Source organism: Rosa chinensis, unplaced genomic scaffold (genome assembly GCF_002994745.2).
Source record: "Rosa chinensis cultivar Old Blush unplaced genomic scaffold, RchiOBHm-V2 RchiOBHmChr0c40, whole genome shotgun sequence".
Lineage (NCBI taxonomy): Eukaryota > Viridiplantae > Streptophyta > Magnoliopsida > Rosales > Rosaceae > Rosa > Rosa chinensis.
In genome coordinates this window covers 25,364-38,993 of record NW_020126849.1, presented here as the reverse complement: position 1 = coordinate 38,993, position 13,630 = coordinate 25,364, and the positions used below count along the sequence as shown (strand labels likewise).

Here is a 13,630-nt window from a genome sequence, read left to right as displayed (position 1 = left end):
ATAATTGGACTTTGTTGTAGTTATGAAAGTTGAAATTGGGGTTGAGATGAAGAACTTTGGTGTTGGGAGTTTTGTCAAATTCTGACTTTGGTCGGGCGGCGGTGCCGCCACTGTGGTGGTGTTTTCCGGAGGTTTCCGGCCACCTCAGGGATAGTTTCTATTCCTGAGTTCGATCTACTCGTCGATACGAGCATTTCGATATATTGTTTGTAATTTTTGGAGATCGTATGAGCATGTTGTGATTTTTACAGTTTCGGACCGTTCGATGATTCGATCCGCGAGGATTCGAGCTTCCGATCGACTTGTGATTTTCGCATATCGATCGTAGATGTATTCTGGAGACATTGGGTGGTCTCGGATGTGGTTTCACCTCGATTGGCGTCACTTTGGGGATTTTAGTTCAAAACGGGGGTTTCGAACTTAAATTGTTTGTGGATTGTTGCTAAGTGGAAACCGATTGTGATTAGGTACTTGACGAAGTATTCTTGGACGATCGTTTTGTGGATTGGCTGCATTGTTTTGTATTGAAGACGCAGCAGGAGTTTCGAGGTGAGTAATCTCACGATTTCATTCACGAACGGGTTTACCATATTGTCTTGGAGTTATGAGATTAACTGTGACTATAGTTGGTATTAGTGGCTTTTCTGTGTGGATGGATGACTATGTGTGTATATATATATTATGGGATGTATATATATACATATATATTCATGTATTAGTGGCTTTGTGATGTATCTTTGTGATGATTGTCATGTAAAGCTTGAGTAGAAATATCTACGTGGCTTGTGTAGGAATATCTATGTGATGAATCGATGACATTAGTTTGATGAATCTTTGTGATGATTGTCATGTAAAGCTTGTGTAGAAATATCTGTGTAGCTTGTGTAGGGATGTTTGTGTGATGATTGCTATCTGTGTGATGCTAGCAATGAATCTATGTGATGATCGCTATCTATGTGATGACCGACGATATCTGTGTGATGAATATGTGCGATGATTTCTATCTGTGTGATGACTAGCAATGAATCTATGTGATGACCGCTATCTATGTGATGACCGGCGATATCTGGTGATGAATATGTGGGAGGATCGCTATCTGTGTGATGACTAGCAATGGCGATATATGTGTGATGATAGTTAGATGATCGCTATCTATGTGATGACTGGCGATATCTGTGTGATGATTAGTTAGATGAATCGCTATCTGTGTGATGATCAGTAGGATGATGGAAATCTGTGTGATGATCGATGAAATCTGTGTGATGATCAGTGTGATGACAGCTCGTAGCGGAGTTGAATTGTTATTAAGTTAACAAAGATCGAGAGGACTGCTGTGATGGTCGAGGTTACCTACAGACGTTTGAGTGTAGGATTACTATGACTCGAATTGCTTGACTTAGTGTGACCTCCTGAACTAAATTATATGCAGGGGTTACCATGACTTGTTTTGCTTGTTTTGAAATGTGATTGCCTTGTTCTTCTTGATTTGATTGATTGATGTTTGATTTATCTTGAAAACCATAGTGGTGACGATTGTGCTCTGTGTGAGGATATGAAGGTGATTCATTGTTTTCACCTTGATGTCATGTTGATGACAAGGTTTCCGGTGGGAAGGAAATGAGTGTGATTCTTGTGACTCACCGTTGTGCGTCAAGGGATTTTTCAAACATTATCTAAGGAGGTTTTGTTTGATGGGGAATTTGTGTAATGAGATGCTAGGTTGAGAATCTGAGCATGTAGTTTAGTCACGAGTTGACCTATGTAAGCATGAGATGGAAGAGTGAAGCAGATGGCTGTAGGTGTGAGATGTATGTTTATCGTTGTTTAGGTTGGGGTGACTTGAGAAATGTGTTTTGCTTTGTGGTTTTGAGTTACTCATACGGGCTTGCAAAAGCTTACCGGGTTTGTTGTGTGGCAACCCGGTACACCATTCCAACGGTGTAGGGGTTATTTCTGCAGGTCAAGTTGATCGTGGCTGATGCTGAGGTAGCGTGCTTGCAGCTTAACGTAATAAGTCAATTTTGTGACCTTACCGTTATAGAGACTTCCGTTTGCAGTGAGCTCTGAGGAGTATTTACGTTTTATTTTGTTGTTGTCAATTTAATTCGTAAACTCATGTGTTGTGTGACTCTGTGGGGCGAGTCAATATAGAATTTGTGGGTTCAGGGCATCAATATGTACTTGGGTTATAAGGGAATAAGTTTCTAAGTATTTTGTATTGGTGGCTGAACATTTCACGCATATATAATTATGGGGTTATATATCGATTTATTGTGTATAAAATCAGGGGCGTGACAGACTCATCAATTTTCCCTCACTAACATATGGACATTCATGTTAAGAATTCCAAGGTTATGTTTCTTAAATTCATATTGCATATTCGTTGCTGCTATTCAATGCAAGACAGTTTTTTTTCCTTCTTTCAACCATGAATGAATTGCCATGGAAACACAATGAAAGCGAACGCCAAATTCCTAATTTTTTAAGGAAAAAACGGTTTACTCCCTATACTTATAGGGTTTCGACGTTTCAGTCCCTGACGTTTCAATTTCACCTAAAAACTCCCTGAACTCTTCAATTTCACCTAATTGGTCCTTGCCGTCAACTTTCCGTCAAAAATCCGTTATCTTGCTGACGTGGCAGTCCTTCTACAGTAAAATGACTATTTTACCCTCACTGACAAAAAAAAAATCTCTCTCTTTTTTTTTACTTTCTTTTCTCTGTTTTTTTTAACTCTCTTTTCTCTATTTTTAATTTTTTTTTTTAACTCTCTTTTCTCTTTTTTTTATTTGTTCTCTTTTTTTTTTTAACTCTCTTTCTGTTTTTTTTTTTAATTCTCTTTTCTCTATTTTTTTTAATTTGTTCTCTTTTTTTCTTTCTACACTTTTTTTTCAGCTCTCTTTTCTCTTTTTTTTTTTAACTCTTTCTTCTCTATTTTTTAATTTGTTCTTTTTTTTCCTACTCTTTTTTTTTTAACTCTTTTTTTTTTAACTCTTATTTCTTTTCTTCTTTTTTTAACTCTCTTTTCTTTATTTTTTTAATTTGTTCTTTAATTTTTTTTCCTACTCTTTTTTTTTAACTTTTTTCTCTATTTTTTAATTTGTTCCTTTTTTTTTCCACCTCCCTTTCTTAGGCGCCAAAACTGTTCAAACATTTCTCTCTCAAGTTACCATCAGAAACAGCCAAAATGATCAAATCACTGCCTTGCGCAGGAAAACTCAAACATCTTATCCTCTTGGATTCTCTCTTGGCTCATCATCTTAGCAAAACAACACCATAGAAATGTTATTGACGTCAAGAGAAAGCTTCTGATATAGCTCCAATATCACGAAGCGGCAAGGATCTGAAGGGAAGAGAACCCAACCATTTCGGCGTCCAAGCGTGGCCAGAAACTGGAGCTGTGATCAGAGAAGGGAAAGAGATGGCCGAAGAGAAGAGAGGAGGAAGGAAGAAGAGGTAAAAAGAAAAGAGAAAGAAATATAAAAAAAAAAGTGAGTGAGAGAGAGAGAACAAATAAAAAAGAAGAGAAAAAGAGTTAAAAAAGAGTAGCAAAAAAAAAAAAGAGAACAAATTTTAAAAAAATACAGAAAAGAGAGTTAAAAAAAAAAGAGAACAAAAAAAAAAAAGAGAAAAGAGAGTTTAAAAAAAAAAAGAGTACAAATTAAAAAAAATAGAGAAAGAGAGTTTAAAAAAAAAAGTAGGAAAAAAAAGAACAAATTAAAAAAATAGAGAAAAGAGAGTTAAAAAAAATAGAGAAAATAGAGTAAAAAAATGGAGAATTTTATTTTTTTTAGTCAGTGAGGGTAAAATAGTCATTTTACTATAGAAGGACTGCCATGTCTGCAAGATAACGGAGTTTTTGATGAAAAGTTAACGGCAAAGACCAATTAGGTGAAATTGAAGAGTTCAGGGAGTTTTTAGATGCAATTGAAACGTCAGGGACTGAAACGTCGAAACCCTATAAGTATAGGGAGTAAACAGTATTTTGTCCTTTTTTTTTCTAGACTTAACAGCAAGTTAACGATGGTTTAGAAAAAAATAAAAAATTGGTGAAAGAGTGATGTGTCAATTGTTATGACCTTTAGATTAGATGGAGAGTTCAGATTTTATGAAATTGAAGTAAATTCACATTCTCCTCACTTTAGAGGAGCCGGATCCAATAATGGCTTCCATAATCATTGACTACTTGTTCTTGATTTTGAGATTGAATTGGGACTTATTAGCTAAGTATATGGTCGGGTTGGGGTTCAAATTGAAGGCTTGCCAAATCCATATTTATAATTTATATATAGTTGAAATGATAATTGGAGAAAAACATGATATTGAATTGGGTTTAATGAGCTCAGTACTTCCTAGGTCTGAGAAAGCGAGAGGTATCAAAATTGGATTGTTTGGCACAAAGAATTGGTCTTTATTTTGGTTTTTGATGCATCAATAATGTTTAATGAGGCAAAGATTGAACATTTTTGGAGGGAGGTGCAGTTTTGATGATGATGTCATGATCTTTTCTAAATTGGAACTAAATAAAGAATTTGTTACGCAAGAAAAAAATATGGAATATGAAAGCATGATTTGATGAATTCTTTGCTTAATTTGTTGCTCAAAAGGGAGGTTTGACTTTCCTGATCCATGCCCAAAGACCAATTCTTGTTGTTTTTTAAGGTCTCATTGCGAGGAAGATCAAATAGCTGGGTTTGTGATGAATATGAAATTCTTTCTCTTCTTTTTATTTTTTTAGTGGGTAAAATAGGAAATAAAATTTTACAAAAATTATAAGAGGTCTATAGCAAATTGAGAGGTCTAACTAGAACCACCATTTTGCTAATCCAGATCATAGTTTTGTGTATGTGTGTGTATATAAATATACACAGATCCTATCCAAAGTGAGGCCTCGCTTTGAAATTAAAGTGCGATGTTAGAGTTTAGGGTCATTTTTCGATTTCATATCCACATCGACCGTTCAGTTTTAGGTACTAATGTATAAATCATCTATGCAAAATTTAAACCAAATTGATGGTCGCTAAGGCGTTGATAATTGTCTTAAACCAATGGACGAACTGAATCTGTCCAACCTGAACTGAACTAGCTTTAAGGTATTTATCAATGTCTTAACGACCATCAATTTAGCTGAAATTTTACAGAGATGATTTATACATTAGTACCTAAAAACCGAACGGTTGAGATGTTGATATGCGACTGAAAAGTGACTCTAAACTCTAATCTCGCACTTTAATTTCAGAGCAAGGCATCGCTGTAGATAGGATATTTATATAATATATATATATATATACACACACACACGATTGATCTAATTAAAGGAGTTGATTTTGGATCATAATTAGTAATAACTACACTTAAATATTCGATGAATTTAGTTTAAGGAAATTTCAAATTAGGTTGTTTTAAATTTTCTTTTATATAATATATAAAAATTAATTATTTTTACTCTTTTGCAGCTAAGCCAATGAAAAAACACTAACAAATAAGCAAAACTCTGATCAATCTCTGCCTAGCTGTTGGTCTGACAGGTATGAACATCATTTCAACCTCTAGACATTTCCTCCTTACAAAAAAAAAGAAAAAAAAAAGGGGAACGAGTTGGCCAACCACCTACACAGTTTCGTATGGTCGATTGCTCCGCCCTATATCAATATGTGCCTGATCCAGGTGTGGAGGAGGACACTGCGTACACGTATAAATAGCTTCGTATATTTCCAAAATCTAATCTCTCATCTCTCTGGCTTAGCTTCTTATCCGATTAAGGATAGATCCAAAGCCAAGCCAGCGACAGCAGCCAGAGCTTATCACTTATCAGATCACCACAGCCTCTCGCTTATTAATTGGGTCCACCACCTCTCGGCTTATTAATTGGGTCCCACCACACACGGAGAAACCATGCCATGCCCATAAGACGTCCATACATGCATGCATCGCATCGCATCGCATCGCATCTGCGTGTTGCAGAGGACCTGCCACGCGGGTGGTGAATAAGACAAGAACAGGCACAACCACGTGGCCCGTCGCCATCGCCTCCCCATTATGTCCCGCCAAACACGTTCTCTCAACGGCCACCCAATAAATACATGCGCGTCTCGCGTGTACTCGCACCACACGATTCTTATGCTGTTACGTCAATTTCGACCATCCTTGCAAGCCACGTACTAAACCGACATCGCAACCATGGTGTTGCTGCTGGGCGGTTTTTGATGTGCACCTCAGATGTAGGGAGACGAGTGTTCGGAGAGTTCTTTTGGACTATCTACACCCCACCAATCATGCAAACTAATTCATTTTTCCATTTATATCCCTTTTTGTTTTCTAAAGTAAGTAATCTACCTGTTTCTCCGAAGATTTAATCTTTTTATTAATCCCACTCAATCATTGGTTTGAAGATAAAGAAAACCAATCATTACTTGCTTGCTTCGTGCTTCCTTCTTTTTTGGGTCTTTTATTTCTCACTCATACTCCAAATTACCTAGCAAATATCTAATGGAGGCTACAAGCGAAAATTCTGGAACAGGAATGGTAGGCGCAGCCACGTATGAATTTTTCGACGCAATGTCGTATATGTTTGTTACACCTTCTAATAAATGTCTATATTCTATTTGCATTTCGGTCATTCTTTTTATTAAAAAAAAGAAATCAAAGACGTGTTACACGTCTAAATTTCTTCCGTACATGTGATTTACATTTCCTAATATACTGTGCCAATAGAGTCGGTTAATTGGGAATTTGATTGTTAAAGTCTTAAAGAAATGAACCGTGTGAAAGATGTGGCCATTTGAAATTTCAGCCAAAAGGGAAGTTTGGTCCACACATTAAATGAACGTACAAAAGAAAAGTCTCTTTTCTCACATCAATCACATGTTTTATTGGTTTTTTGCCGGTGTGAATGCCAACTAGTTCACATCTCCGACCATATTATTGACCAAACCTAAACCAACTCCATATGGCATAAGGGATTATACTTGGGGATCTTCACGCGATGCAAATATTGGGAAGAATGGACGACATATATTAGAGCGACTGAAGCAAGATACAAATTGGCTGAGACGACACCTAACAGCTTATAGAATAACAAGATGGTACATTCCTAAGACTCACTTGCCTGCTCAAGAAGGCTCTCCGAGTTAGAATCACTGCCCCAAGCCCTTTTCTTCCAAATCCTCTCCACTTCCTCAAATGTCAACCCTTTTGTCTCCGGCAGTAACACAAGCACAAAAATAAATGCGATAACAGCCACAACCGCAAGGATCAGGAAGGTTGCACCGGTTCCTGCGGCTTCAGCTACAGACAGGAAACTCTGGGCCACGATGAAATTTGACACCCAATTCACAGTAGCTGACATGCCCCCGCACATACCTCTGTATGCTTCAGGATAAATCTCAGAGTTCACTGTCCATGGCACAGGTCCCATCCCTGGTGCAAAGAAAGCAATGTACAGGGCTAAACCTAAAACAGCAATCCACCCATAGATTCCACTTGAAGAATCAGATGATTCAAAGAAAAATGCAGCCGAGAGGATGACAAGTGATATAATAACACCGAATAGGCTCGATAGGACCAGCTTCCTTCTCCCACACTTGTCAATGAGGTAAATACCAAGAACCGTCCCAGCGGCATTCATGGCAGCTACAATAAGGGACAGCAAGATAGCTAACTGGTTGGATTGGAAGCCAGCCATCTGGACAATCGTTGGGCTGTAGTACATAACCGTATTGATACCAGTGAATTGCTGAAATGCCTGAACGAACATAAATATTTCAATGTAAGAACATCCACATGTGTGTGATTAATATGATAGTTTTGATTTTTGTTATATCAATTGACATTATGAAACTCAACGAAAAGAAGGAATTGAATTTCTTAAACTAGAACTAGTATAAGAATGTGTGCAGTTTTTTTAGGACCATCAAACAAGATGTCATCCAAACTCACATCAGGAATAATGGAAGGCAAAACTCAGATTGTCGTACAACTTCCAGGATTTAAGACAAGAAATATTTTGGTTTAAATGAGGCAAGGATCTCAGATAATTACCTGGGCAACCTGTCTCAGTAAAAGCTGTTGCAGGCAACTGGAACAAAAACTAATATACAATGCATAAAAGTACCAACCCCTGAGTCACTTGGGTCAGGGTTTCCCAGTATTAATCTTCTGTAACAAGCTCAGCTTGTTATAAATCATGTTAGGTTTCTAAGCAATTAATCTTTTTAGCAAAATCAACTTGCTGAAACAAGTATAACTGAGTGTAGAAATATTCATTCTCTAACCTCTCATCCTTCTAAACACTAAAATGTACCTTATATTTTTCAGAAATAACCTTCCAATTAAATTAGACTTCTTCGGAAGTTCCCCCTCACGGACATATTATCAGAACTCAAACCAGGAAAGAAAAAAAAAAAAAAACTTATACTGAAATATGCCAACTTGAATTAGATGTAGTGAAATTTCCATCCCATGATATTTTCTTCTCTAATTAATTGGAGTTATAGGGTGTAGGGTTACAGTTAGAGTATTCCAAGTAAACACTTAATTGTACCTGAAGTCCTGCACCAACAATAAAGGCAAGTCTGATTTCTTTTGATCTGAAAACTTGCCAGTAGCTAACATCATCCTTCTTATGGCGCTCTTCCTCTGCTTGAGAAGAAAGGTACTCAATTTCATCATCTAAGCGAGACACTTCATAAATTTTGGAGAGCACAGAAATGGCTTTCTCTTTATCATCCTGCAAATAAATATAGATAGGAGAAGGACAAGGGAAAATCACAAAGTTTTCACACTATCACAATAAAAGTAATTTGTAATTAGGATTCCAAGAATGCTTAGCTTTCAAGTATATTAGAGATGTAATCCAGTTTCTACTGTAATTGAGGTTGTATTCTATGCAATTCCTATCAATATATTACTAAATGTATCTCATTACCCTCAATTTTCTAAAATAAAATAAAAAATTGACTGATAGGATGTGATTTTACCTTCATAAAAAGCCATCGCGGAGACTCTGGCAGACAGAGCATGAGAGAAAACTGAATGACAGCAGGAATACCTGATACTCCAAGCATCCATCGCCATGTCCCTGGACCTGCACAGGCACTGACATATTAATATATATGGAATATACTGGAGACCAAAGAAAACAAACCAGAAAAATCATGCCTAAAACACTAGTGCAACATACGAACTATGATACCCAAGATTTTAGAAGGCAGAAACCAAATGTTACCACTAGAAGGCGTGTCGCAAGTTAATGTGATTCAGCTCATAGAACATTTAAAATGTATAAAATTTCAAGAAAGTTCATATTTTTCTTCTTGAACTCATTAAAGATCTTGAAACACCACATGCAAAACCATCATAATCAACACACCTGTGTGAGGAAATAGATAGACTTTAAAGATGTATATTGGCAATTAATAAAAATATTTTTGAGAACTGGAAATTAATAAAATATCTTAGAATCTTCAAACTCAACAATGGATAAATATTTATTATTTAAGGAAAAAAAAAAAAAAAGCTTTTTCCTTTTTGTTTCTTAAGAAGAAACATTAAAGCAGAAAAAGTAAACTTTTAAAATCACTAAGTAACTGTTGCTACCAACTAACAGAGAAGAAGTAAACTGTTAAAATATGTTGTTCCTTGAACACATCTCAGTAGCATGCTTTCAACAGTCATAGCCTCATGCATAATCTAACTTAGGCAGGAAAGAACTTCCTTCAATAATGTTTCTCAGCCCAAACTCTTATCCTGATGCTGCCCTTTAAACTGCAAAATTGAAAACCTTTCATGCCAGCAAAATAACTATAACAAGATTTACGTAACACAGGATTTTGTGCATACATTCAACCCAGAAGCTTATTTAAAAAGAAAAAGAAAAACTTTTTGAATTTCTGCTGGGTAAAGTGTTAAAGGAAAAACTATATATTATGAACAAAAAATGGCAGGGATTCGTACCATCAACATCTCATGATCTATTATCAGATACTTTCAAGTACACCTTCACATTCCTGTCATTCAGTAATTCTATAGGGAAAAAGAATATTCTCATTTGACATTTCAGAAGCAATGAAAAGTTGAAAACCAGTATTCTACTTTAAACCAACTGACAATGAGACTAACAAATATTAACAACAAAATAAGAATTGAGCATGTTTTGTTTTCTTTTTTCATTGGCAAATGAACTGAGCATGTCGACTAACATAGATTCAGACACTTTCCATAAACTTAAATTTGAAAAGAATGTTCAAGTTACACCAGGCCCAAGGAAAAGTAGTCTCTTCTTTCTGAATTGGAGCGATTTGATCAGTATTACAAAACGTAATTCTGGGTCACTTAATAAAGTAGTAAAATAGAATAAAACAAATTGGCCTCAAATTTGGCCTCCTCGCTAAACACAGTCAATTGGTAGCCATACCTCTCCTCTATGAGGACCTAAATTCAATCATCTTCCCCAAATGTAATGAAAAAAAAATAGATTATGGCATTTTTTTTTTTTTTGAATGAAATATAAGATTTTGTTTAGGAGAAGAAAGTATAAAAAATGACATCAATAAGGCAAATCAAATGGTACTAAGATAGGTCTACCTCTGTAAAACCAAGATTTACAAGGTAGGAAAGAAACTGGCCGCCGGTAATCATAAGTACATTGGTGCTCACTAGTCCTCCCCTAATTTCTGAAGGGGATGCTTCTGCAATATAGACAGGAGCAGTAACAGAAGCCACACCAACCCCAAGGCCAACTAGAAGTCGTCCTAAAATAAGAACATATGGATCGGGGCAGCAGCCATGACAATTGCCCCAAGAGCAAATACAACATCAGCAAGAAGAGTAGCCTTCTTACGTCCATAAGCATCATTAATCCAACCACCTGCAGCTGCTCCAATCATAGCACCAACCAAGGCCATGCTTACAATTGTTTCCTGGTAAACTCAAAGAATCAGAATATTTAAAAGAAGAGAAGGTTCAAATATTGATCTTTTACTTTGTTAAAATAAAAAATAAAAACTTGAAACAAAAAAAATACATAAATAAAAATAAAAACCAAACGAAGAAAGAAATCCAGCCAACAATAGAGGCTGGAGATCCCTCCATTAGGACTGGTCATCGCCCTCTTTTTATTATTCTGATGCCTACTCAACAATATGCTAGGAAAAAGAAATGATTCTCTTTTCCTGTTTTCCTGTGCTCCTCATACTCAGGACGAAAATGAAACCATGTAAAGAAATATCTGGCTGGACAAAAATGCTTGTACCTGGAGGAAGCTACTATTCCTGACAACCTCAAAATCATCTTTGATATACAGAAGAGCACCCGATATAACACCTACAACAAAAATTATAGAATGTGGTAACATCTTCATTAGAAAAAACAAAAGAAAAAAGGAAAAAAGTGAGCGAATGAAAACAAAATAGGACAACTGACTAGCTCTGAAACTTGTTTATATCAAGTTCACTTCATTTTCTCCCAAAAAAAAAAAGCGGAAGAATGCTGATATTAGTGCAGATGTTGATTTTTCACAAGAAGAAGAAAATTACTAATTAGACAATGGAATTTAAAAGAGCGGAAAAATGCCACTTGTTAGAAATATGATTGATCCATTAAGGTAGTAGCTACTTGGGCTTAACTCAAATATAATCTCCATAAACTTAGTTTCTGGTTTTGTGTCTGTACCTTGACATATGAACTACTCTGCTATAATAAATCTAAATTTCTAATGTGCAGGGATTGATGCGTAACCAACGTCCCTCAATTCAGGTTCTGAAGTTATTATATGTATAATATACATCCATATTATATTCGATTAACCATGTTTTTATTTGATCATATAATGATGCTCTTTGTCTTTAAGAAAAAAGAAAAGAAAAGAAAAAACTTCAACAATACGACAACTACCACCAAAACCATGAACCTTAATTATGCTCTTACACTATTGATCAGGCTCCACATTTTTTTTTTCCTTGCTTACTAATTTTACACACAAATTATACATAAATATAGGTAGACAAGTAAGTACGTACTTATTACGTGTGATAATATATATGAAACGAGTAAGAGAGAATTGATTACCTGTGTCGTAGCCGAAGAGGAGTCCACCAATCCCAGCAACGACAGTCAAACCGAGAATATAAGGATTCCTGAAATAGAACATTTTCCTGTCTGGGTGCAAATCCAAGTACCCTGAGCTCCCTGGCAACGACGAAGCCGAACCCAACGTCATCTTCTCTTCTCTTTCGACGATCACCTTTCCTACTCTAAACTACACCAATGCCTATTGTACACCTACCCGCTGGGATGGACTCACAAACCCAGAATTTGCTTCGCCCAAAGTCCCGGGATTTTCCTATCCTATCTAAACTTAATGAATCGTGAACAAACCCGCCTAAATTCCACTTGATCAGAGAACCAAAACAGGAGTAACAAGAGAACAAGGATGATGAAGCATACAGAGATCGAGATTCTCCAATCTTTACGGAGTCCGTCGATTCCAAGATCAAATTCTCCAATTGCATACAGCAATCAAAAGAATGCAAATTTGGTGAGGGGGAATCTAGGACCGGTCGAGTTTGGGTGCGCCAACTAAGAAAATCTAAAGACTTTAGTTGTCCGAATACCTGGAAAAGGGTAATAATAAAATTTGAACCAACAAAGCAAAGCAAGGAAATATTGGTTTTTATACCGAACGGGAGTGACAGACCAATAGGATGCCAGCTCTTGTTGACTGTTCATGACGATGAACGTTCATGGTTTACTTGCCAAAACTGAAGCGCTTTTTTGTATCTATCTGTATCTGTGTACATGGATAACTGGGCCAATCGGAAACGTCAGGAGCATCATCCACGTTGGAGAGCATGGTACCAATAGGGTCGAGCCGGGTAACGGTGACGTTTGTTTTGGAGGGTGAAGCAAACAAAACGTGTTCAGATGGGGACTGCCGTAACCACTCACTTCACTTGTGGTGACCAGCCGACAGCCTAGACTATATGATCGTGGCTTTCAAATCCTTTCTTCTTTAAAAAAAATTTAATAGGAAAAACCGTCTCTTCGTTGGTCATCATACTTATTTTTCACGTTTAAAGAACATCATTTTAGTTCCTCAATTTTAAAATCATCTCTGCCATCTATTCTCATATTACAAGTCATTAAAATAGAGGGTATTTTGATCAAATCACTAATATATAAATGTCACTGAGTCACTTTATTTTGGTTCGCAATATAAAAAAGTGTAAATAAATAAATAAAATTTAATTAAAAGATTCATATTTGTTGAATTATTAAAATTATTGATCTCTTGATGCAAAAATAAAATAATTACATTGATCAAATTTCTAATAAAAAATAAATATTGATCAAAATATTAAAAATTAAAATAATTTTTATTTAGTAAATGAGGATGGGACTGCCTTTACCGTTCACTTCGCTTGTGGAGTTGTGGTGACCAGCCAACATGCTAGATTTTGATGCTTTCAAATTCTTTTTTGGTATAGATAGTCACTTTTGTCCCTTAATTTCACCCGATTCACACTTTGAAGAATAACACTTTAGTATAGGGCTGCCACTTGGTTTGGTAATTATCAAACTGACCGAATACCAACCGATATTTTAAGTTTGGTAAACCGACTTTTTGATAACA

At 36.1% G+C, this 13,630-nt stretch overlaps 1 pseudogene; it reads right to left on the bottom strand.

The window, feature by feature from the left end:
* Positions 1-7,063: 7,063 nt before the first annotated feature.
* LOC112181418 lies at positions 7,064-12,585 on the bottom strand (annotated as a pseudogene).
* Between the last annotated feature and the right edge of the window lie 1,045 nt (positions 12,586-13,630).